The 7,316-nt window shown below is 39.1% G+C and overlaps 1 long non-coding RNA gene across 1 annotated transcript; it reads right to left on the reverse strand.

Annotated features, from left to right (window-relative positions):
- Window positions 1–4,830: 4,830 nt before the first annotated feature.
- Window positions 4,831–6,901, reverse strand: LOC149444927 (uncharacterized). The gene is made up of 4 exons (XR_016306509.1): window positions 5,974–6,901; window positions 5,717–5,858; window positions 5,529–5,611; window positions 4,831–5,081 (listed from the first exon to the last, which is right to left on the reverse strand). It is a non-coding gene; the product is annotated as an uncharacterized LOC149444927 (long non-coding RNA).
- Between the last annotated feature and the right edge of the window lie 415 nt (window positions 6,902–7,316).

Raw genomic sequence — 7,316 nt, forward strand, 5'->3', positions numbered from 1 at the left:
AGGCAAGGAAAAGAAAACCAACTTTTGCCAGGAGAATCTCTTCATGGAATGTAAAGGTTATATGGGAGTGTCACATTTGAAAAGGGGCTCCTTCTTCAGTTGGTTTTACAGTGCGCTCAACTAGAGGTGTAGCCACATGAGCATCACTGTCCAAGGTTCCAGCAGATGTTATCCACAGAACAGCTAGCTGGACTTCTCAGAGCACTTTTATTTCAACTACAAATTGGATGTGGCAGCTCTATCTCATGCTAGTTTTGTGACTCCAGTTCTAGCTTCTCTTCTGATGTGGAGGCTTCATCTGATGCTAATTTTGCAACTTCTGGTCTAGTTTCTCTTGTTGATCATGTATGATTAATGATTTTTTTTTAATATTATTAGCACCCGCCCTGGTCCGGTGTGTTTAAGGTTTTGCTATTCTATGGCCCATATATGCTGACATGGGGATATACCAGGAAAGTAAATTTACAGTAAATATTTGTTAACAATTTTCCATTGCTTAGTATTGCAGCATTACTTTTGTAGGTATCTGCAGTATGTAAATCCCCTCCATCTGTAGGCAAGAACTAGCAGATATCTGTCTACAGGAATTTAAAGTATTAAAGCAGAACAATAATCAGAGAAAAAAGGTCCATGCACCTTTTTAACCACTTCAAGTTCGGACACTTTTACCCCCTTCCTGTCCAGGCCAATTTTCAGCTTTCAGCGCTATCACACTTTGAATGACAATTGCGTGGTCATGCAACACTATACCCATATGAACTTTTTATCATTTTTTTGAGACAGATAAAGCTTTATTTTGGTGGAATTTATTCACCACTGGGATTTTTATTTTTTTTGCTATATAAATGAAAATGTCCAAAAATGTTTCTTATTAAATTTTGCAAATAAATATTTCATCATAAATCTTAGCCAAAATGTATTCAGTTATCTTTTTAGTAAAACAAAATAACCCAAATTAGTTTATAACCAAAATGTTTTTTAAACATTTTTTACGTTTTTATTTTTTTTTATATTATTTGGTTTTTTTTTTACATACTGTCACTACTTGTGGGGGGTAAGGATTTTTTTTTTTTTTTTTACGCTGATTGCTTTTACACTCATAAAGCCTGTAAAAGCAATCATTTCTCCTTCTCTCTGGCTGCAGTCTTGCAGCCATTGAGAACTACTGTGTGAGCTGTGATTGGTCAATCGTTGTGAATAGCTGTTGTGAATAGCGTTGTTCCATGTGACCTCTGTGATCATTCACAGATTTCACACGTAGTAAGCAATGATGTCAGAAGTGACATCTTGCGTACTACTCTGCATGTAATCACTGATTGGTCAATCAATGATCACATGATCGGGACCTCACACAGAGGTCCCGTATGACGATCGGGTTTCCACTGTGTCCAGAGGACACAGCGGGCACGGGATCGCGGTGCTGCGCGCTCTCAGTGCAAAATGGTGGGCGCCGTTTATGAATGGCAACCCACCCCTGGACTGCCACCGTCCGGCTGTTTATATACAGCGGCTGGATGGCAAGCGGTTAAAAATGTGGCCACAGGGAAAGCGAATGGTCTTTTTGACGTGTTTTCCCTGTGGTTCCCACACCTACAGACACGCTGCAGGCTTAGTAAACGGTTTGATACATAATATGGGCACATATGGGTATCCATGAACTTTGCAAAACTGGGAGATTCCTGAGCTGTTGACATTTGTGCATGCAGCCTTCATTCAAGTAATACTTATACAGTACAGAAAGGATTGTTGGGGACATTTGTGTGATGGGGGAGTGGCTGTGTCATGGTAGTAACGGGTAGTAGGGTATCTTATTAGAGACATGAGTGACTTTCTACAATCTGTTTGCTCATCAATCTTAGACACATGCTTATATAAAGAAATATCACTGCATTCAGAAGTGTAGTTGAGATATCTCTGATTATGCCAAAACAAATGCTCTTTTATTGAAGGATGATGATCATATGAAGCCATTTATTATCAAATAGTTCTTTGGATGCTTTTTAAATCATAATAACATAAATCACCCAAATGGCCATGATCAAAAGTTTACATATCCTAGAATGTTTGGCCTTGGTACAGACACACAAGGTGACACACACGGGTTCAAATGCCAATTAGAGGTTAATGTCCCACATCTGTGGATTTTTAAATTGCAATTAGTGTCAGTGTATAAATAGTCAATGAGTTTGTTAGCTCTTACTTGGAAGCACTGACTAAGCTAGATACTGAGCCATGGGGATCAGAAAAGAACTGTCAAAAGTCCTACGTAACATGCTAATGGAACTTTATAAATATGGAAAAGGACATAAAATGATGTCCAAAGCCTTGAATACGCCAGTCATCACTTCCACTAAGAAGTAGAAAATTCAGGGACCTCTTGATACCAAGCCAAGTACAGGTAGATCAAGAAAGATTGCAGCCACAACTGCCAGAATTGTTCGGGATACAAAGGAAAACTGATAGGTAACCACAAGAAAAATACAGGCTGCTCTGGAAAAAGACAGTGTGGTTGTTTTGAAGGAGCACAATATGATGACACTTGAACAAAAATGAGCTGCATGGTCGAGGTGCCAGAAAGAAGCCTTTACTGCATCAAAGACACAAAAAGGCCTGCTTAGGCATGTCAAGGTGTTGTCAGGCATATTGTCACTTTTTTGTGGCATTGGTGCAGTAAAAGCTTCTTTCTGGCACTCCTCGACCAAATGGCTCATTTTTGTTCAAGTATCCCCATATTGTAGTCCTTAAAAACAACCACACCATCTTTTTCCAGAGCAGCCTGTATTTCTTTTGAGTCATCTGTCAGTTATGGCAGCAATCTTTCTTGGTCTACATGACCTTGGCTTGGTAACATTAGCTTGTTACGCAGGACTTTTGACAGTTCTTTTCTGATCCCCATGGCTCAGTATCTATCCTAGTGTCTTGGAAATTCGCTTTTAACGAATTTCTCCTTACCGTGAGTACTCGCAGTTGGATGCGCAGAAATCCCCCATAAAGCTGTGCGAACTTCGCTTACCGCGACTGCAGCTAAACTCCACGATTCCTGCGCCTCCAACTGGTTTAGCTCTGTTGAGTTGTGGGGAAAATGGAGCTCCCATTACCCAGGAATGATCGGACGATACTCTCTGGTTGCTGTTGGAATTCACAGAGACTGCCTCCAATCCCAGCCTCCGGTTTTATTACAAGCACATACACGCCCCCACACACGAGGGTCAGGTCAATCCCCTCCCACAGAACAATGCATAGGGATGTCCATACATGAGAATGAACATCCTGTTTGGAGTGTAGCATTTCCTCTTATCTATACTGGAAGCCAGTTGAACCAGTCCTCCCCTCCCCCATGAGCTCTCGGTGGAGAGCAAACTTCCCATTCTATCAGCTCCTACTAGTATGTCCATTCCCTGTACAAGCATCCCTTAGATTAAACAATGTTAGTCTGTATCTGAATGGGCCCGATACGATCTTTATTAAAACACATCCATCCAGATACAGTTCAGGTCGGTAGTGGTTTGTCAGATATACATGAGCCTACACGCGGAGTTCGCACAGCCTGGCCATACCAAGTCCATGTGGTACTGAGCTGCTGATATGTGGATACAGGCCCGCGGCCTACCGCCGGCAGCATTCGCATCGAATGCCGTGGTGACATACACGCCGGTCTATAAGCGCAGATCTGCCATCTCATCCATTACCGAGCTGAGTACTGTAATACATACATTGTAAATGCGCATGGCCTAATTGCAGCCTTCAGAGCTTTAATTAAGCCACATGAGAGACATATGAATAACACTAATATATGACACATTTAAAGTTCAACCTGTAAATACAAAATTTCAATGACACTAGTCAGTGCTTCCAAATAAGAGCTAACAAACTCTTTGACTAAAGTTTATACACTGACACGAATTGCACTTTAAAAAACCACAGATGTGGGACATTGACCTCTAATTGGCATTTTACCCATGTGTGTTACCTTGTGTGTCTATACTAGGGCCAAACATTCCAGGGGATGTAAACTTTTGATCCGGGCCATTTGGGTGATTTCTGTTATCATTATGATGTGAAAAGGAGGCAAACAACTATTTGATAATAAATGGCTTCATATGATCATCATCCTTCAATAAAAGAGCATTTTGTGGCATGATCAGTCATATTTTCAATATCGATGCCAAAATTGTACAATTTCTGCTAGGGTATGCAAACTTTTGAGCACAACTGTATGTGGTTTGTTCTACTGCTCTCTTAAATATAAGGTCTACATTCTATACCATATAATGGTTATGTTTTATGGCAATTTTTGTATGTATATGCTACATGGCCAAATAAGATTTTTCTATTTGTTATATTTAATTTTTTTTTTTATGTATTTCTTGACAAAAGTGGCCTTTGTCTATTAGATACTGTACAGTCCCTTATCCCCCTCTTCTCTCAAATTTTAATACACTTTTGTATTATGGGATGTGGTATCGACCTATTAAATTTAGGTATAGGAACACGCTAGATGCAATCAGCTTCCAGGTTTTATTGCCAAAGCTTAACTGAACACGCTGAGGTTAGAAGTGGATTGGTTTCTATACAGAAGTGAGCCTGATTTTGCACTCTCCAGGTTTAGTAAATAAACCCCCCACTGTGCTCTGTGTTTTTGCTATGCATATTGCCATTCTATTGCCTATGATAATGACAGTACTATACTTCTGCACACCTTAAGAGGAACATGTTATGGCTCGCATACCTCTAAAGTTCAGAAATCACTGGATGCCATTAATTAAAAAAAAAAAAACAAAAGGTTAAACCATACAGTATAGACTTTTTAAGCACATACACTTTACACCATTATTATGATATAAAAATAACTGTTTATTAACAAAAGCGTTAAAAACAATTTATCACATTATAAAATGTCATGCATTTCAAAGATGCAATAGCGGTGTATTCCCCCAAATATTCAGTTGAAGCTTCTTAGTATAGTGCAATGTTGTAGATAGTCACACATGATTCCTCCAACTGTAGGAGGTTTCACCTTGAACGACGATGTCTTACATGTTTCGCGACTGGAATCGATTCCTCGGGGGCTTGTAATGCATCTAAAGAACAAGAAATCTGTAGATAATATCCAAGTACAATGCCTTGAAAAAGTATTCAAACCCCTTGAAATTTTCCACATTTTGTCATGTCACAACCAAAACGTAACTGTATTTTATTGGGATTTTATGTGATAGACCAACACAAAGTGGCACATAATTGTGAAGTGAAAGGTAAATGATAAAATGGATTTAAAAATGTTATGTTTTTAGTTGTAACATGACAAAATGGGGAAAAATTCAAGGGGTATGAATACTTTTTCAAGGCCCTGTATATTCACATCAAGTATAATTTAATACACAAGTGTATAAAAGATATGCACAATTCGCAGAGCAGTGACTAGGATACCACTGGCCCAGGGGCGGATTTTCCCCCAGGAGAATGTGGGGGCACACAGACAGCCAACTTGAAGAAAAAGGACCATAACATCAGATAGAGCATATACTTACTAAAGTACCAACTAATTGCACAATGTTCTCAGGCCTTGCAGGTTAAAAGGCCATTGTGAAAAGAGACAACATTTCCATGTAACCTATAAAATAACCAGAAAAGAAAAGAAAGACTCCTATAAAGGACTAGAAATAATGCAGGGTGTCCAGAACCAGTGTCTAGGGCGAGAGTAGGACATCATAAATACCTTAGATGGATGGATATTTCAGATGATTAGTCCTGCACATGGTGAAAATGTTCGCTCAGCCAAGAGTATTGACTTCCCTGTCCTTGTCCACACAGTTATATGGGTAGGGTATACTCCCCAGTATTGACCAGGAAAATAAATGCTGAAAGACACACAAAGCACAAATACTTCACACAGTGGTTTATCACTGCCACATAGAGTTGTTCAACCAGCAACCAAACCCCAGGGCCACTTGCATTAGCCAGGCAAGTATGTACCTGCTCACTGTAGGACTGATCCCGATATTCGAACACCTCACTGGAATGGTAACTGGGTGCTGTGTGTATCTCCCTCACCGTCCAAAGTAAAGTTGCCATTTATTAAATTCTTATCTGCAGGACACCAATCAGAAAAGTGTAAATAGGATTAGATGGTATGTGCTAACACTGACAGTTCTTACTTCAGGCACTTTGACAATGAAGGTCATCAGTGTAAATAATTTCCCAAAACTGGAGCTGCACTACATAAATGTGACATTTATTCCGTGGATAGTCTATATATTCACCAGTGGGTGCCACTGTGACTCTGAGTTACTAAAAGAACAGGTAAAATAAAATGGTTTGGTTCAATGCGCAGTCACCAAAAACTGTCTTCTTCGACTAGTTGTAGTGAGATACAATTTTCAACTACTTAAGTGCAATTATCGGACTATAAAAGGTATATAAATGTGCAATTTCCATTTATGAAAGAAAGTGTTATTCTCACAACAAAGCATAATCATTAAAGTGAATACAAAAGTTCCCCATCTCTAGAATGAAACCCTATGCCGAGAGAATACTCCTCTAGGTTCTATTTTCAAGCTAGGACCGTGTAACATTGCAGGTTTCTATTACCAAGACTATGCTGTCATCTCCTGATCTCACCGAACCATTCTGAATGGCTCACATGATTACCTTGACAACCCATCATAGCAATCACATGGGTTTGGTAATAAAACAAACCTGCACACTCAGCTGTCATTTAGCACAGAAAGAGGAATATTGACAGCTGCTGGAAAGGGTCTCTTAAAGTGGTGTGCATGCAAAAACAAATAATTGGATAAATAAATATGATATGCTAAATTAAATTTGATTTTTAAAAATTTGTTTTGCATACTGTAAAACTTAAAGAAGCACTGTATATTACTGTTCAGTTTTTGAATCACTGAGGACTTATTTTGCTTTCTATTTATTCTGATGGTTATGACTACCTTCTCAGTATTTGTATATTAATCTGTGTTCTAGATATACAGTAGTCATAATAAATGAGTACACCCCAACAGATTTGTCAGTAAACCTTCACTTTCCTTTCAGAATAAACATTTTCTATGGGGCACCATACTATAAAATACTCCCACAAATGCAGGCCATTGTTTGCAAACAAGATTTGTTAACCACTTGCCCTCCGGAAGATTTACCCCCCTTCATGACCAGGCCATTGTTTGCTGTTCGGTACTGCGCTATTTCAACAGGTAATTGCACAGTCGTGCAATGCTATACCCAAACAAAATTTATGTCCTTTTTTTCACACAAATAAAGCTTTTTTTCCAGTGGTATTTGATCATGGTTTTTACTTTTTGCTC

This window comes from Staurois parvus, unplaced genomic scaffold (assembly GCF_062004578.1).
Source record: "Staurois parvus isolate SC_StPar_1 unplaced genomic scaffold, SC_StPar_1.0 ptg000761l, whole genome shotgun sequence".
NCBI classification, from domain to species: Eukaryota; Metazoa; Chordata; class Amphibia; order Anura; family Ranidae; genus Staurois; species Staurois parvus.